The following is a 2,500-nucleotide window of genomic DNA, read 5'->3' as shown; positions in this document are numbered from 1 at the left end:
TAGTATTTCCAAGTCAGATAACAGATCTAGAGTAATATAAACGGGCAAATCGAATAAAGATGGACAGAGGCCTCGGCCTGATCAGAATTCAGACCTTCCCAGACCCAGTTGAAGGTTGTGCGTCTGTGAAGATCGTATTCATGAATTTCCAGATCATCTACAAATCATTTAGCTGTGGCCCAAACGCGCGTTTTTCAGGTAGTACTGAAGCGTTGGTCGAACCAGACGGTTCTCACAGGGCATTGTGCTTCTGCAAGCGACATTGCAATGACTTTGCTGCGCCTTGGCCACCTTTGAACTCACAGGTAATGAATTGTTTGTGTGTGGAGGTTCAGGACCCCCTTGGTGTTGGCTTTTTTGTTGTTGTTGTGTGTTGTGTTTTTTAAAACTTGTTTTCGTTCCTTATCAAGAAGATACAGTAATGTGATTAATGTGTCAGGTGTTAAAAGTATTGTATTTAACGGTAATATTTCAGTATACGACGATATACATATACATGCACGTACTGTAATTTCCTTTATTATATTATTATATAGAGGCAGTAGAAAACTCTCTCTCTCTCTCTCTCTCTCTCTCTCTCTCTCTCTCTCTCTTATATATATATATATATATATATATATAATATATATATATATATATATATATATATAAGTATATGCACACATATATGTATATTATTGCATCCACTTCCTAACACATGTTTAAACTGCATGCGGGCGTCGATGCAATTTTGTGCATACCTAATTTTGGGTGATTTTGGTCTTTAAATGAATCGTAAAATTAGCCTGCAGCTGCGAATTTCCTCGTCTTACAAATTATCGTTTGAAAGGTTGGGACTTGCATTGTTAATGAAATGGAATTAGATATTATTATTATTATTATTATTATTATTATTATTATTATTAGTGAAAAACACAGTGCAGAGAATGAAGTCGAAGTTATTGACTTCTATATATATATATATATATATATATATATATATATATATATATATATATATATATATATATATATATATATGTATATGTATGTATGAAAGAGAAAGAATTCAGTATCGAGTCATTATATCATCTGCTTATGTGAAAATATATATATATATATATATATATATATATATATATATATATATATATATATATATATATATATATATGTATAACATGAGGATTTCTTATATACTTCTCTCACGGGACCATGTATATGTACTATATATATATATATATATATATATATATATATATATACGTATATATATATATATATATATATATATATATATATATATATATATATATATATATATGAAAGCAAAAGAATCCAGCAGGGAGCCATAACATCATCATCTTAGGTGAACAAAAAATATATATAATTATATATACATACATATAAAAAGTGCGATAACAATCGTAATATTTGAAAAGAATAGAGCATTGTCTGGAGAACAGTGTAATGAAATATGTCTTCCAGAACTATGAACGTTAGTAATGATTAAAACATAAGTAGAGGAGATAAGCCGCCAAAAGCCTTGATGGAAGGAAAAGTGGCGAAGTTAAAGCTGCCAAATTTCGTTTAGCCCGAACGAGAAAGTAGTTTCTAAGTGTGTGTGTGTAACCCGCGGTCTAGGAAGGTTAGCGGTGCATATTAAAGAGAGAGAGAGAGAGAGAGAGAGAGAGAAAGACCCACGTAATAGCTGCTTGCGGATTGCTTTCAGCTCAGTACTTCAGAAGTTCAACCGAAGATGGCAATGCATTGCTACCCTATGAACAATTCAACTTGTATTTTAATTTATTGTACTTCCATTTTAACTGATTTATTTGTTAATTTATCTGTTTTTATGATTACTTTGGAAACTTGAATTCCGTATGAATAGGTTTCATTTTCTAAATAATAATAATAATAATAATAATAATAATAATAATAATAATAATAATAATAATAATAGTAATAATATAATAATGGGTAGTGGTGAGTAGATCTTTTCTCTCTACACCTCAGCTCCGTAGTAATATACCGCCATCTGTGCACCTCACACGGTGCACTGTAGGCGTTACTAAGGTTCTTTTCGGCGTCCCTTCTGGCCATAGCTGCAACTCCTTTCGTTCCTGTTACTGTACCTCCGTACATATTCTTTTCCTTCTTACTTCCACCCTCTCTCGTAGGTCTCAGCGGTTGGCCTTCGGCCTAGATTCTGTATCCTGTTCCAGTCTAGGTTTTTTCGCAATGTCTCTCAAGAGATGGACCACTCCCTCTAAAATGAAGTGTTCTCTCAGTGTGGCGTAACAACGCACAATCATTCAGCGATTGTTACGCCCTAACCGGAAAAACTGGATCTCTTATATAGTGGTTTGTTTCTTGTACTGAATTCCCTACAGTACTCGCGTCAGCATAGTTAATAATGTTTTTTTTTTAAAGGATTGGTAGATTCTATTTCAACAGATAGAGAAGGTGAAATGGATGAGAATTAGGCGGCTAAGGTGATGACCTACTTAATGTGGGATTA

At 32.9% G+C, this 2,500-nt stretch overlaps 1 protein-coding gene across 3 annotated transcripts in view; it reads left to right on the top strand.

Moving 5' to 3' along the window:
* The window catches only part of LOC135226406 (metal cation symporter ZIP14-like), a 198,569-nt gene that overhangs the window by 172,047 nt on the left and 24,022 nt on the right, over window positions 1-2,500 (top strand). The window lies entirely within an intron of this gene.

The sequence above is a fragment of the Macrobrachium nipponense genome, chromosome 14 (genome assembly GCF_015104395.2).
Source record: "Macrobrachium nipponense isolate FS-2020 chromosome 14, ASM1510439v2, whole genome shotgun sequence".
Lineage (NCBI taxonomy): Eukaryota > Metazoa > Arthropoda > Malacostraca > Decapoda > Palaemonidae > Macrobrachium > Macrobrachium nipponense.
The sequence above is the reverse complement of the archived record's forward strand: the minus strand, read 5'-3'. Positions and strand labels throughout refer to the sequence as shown.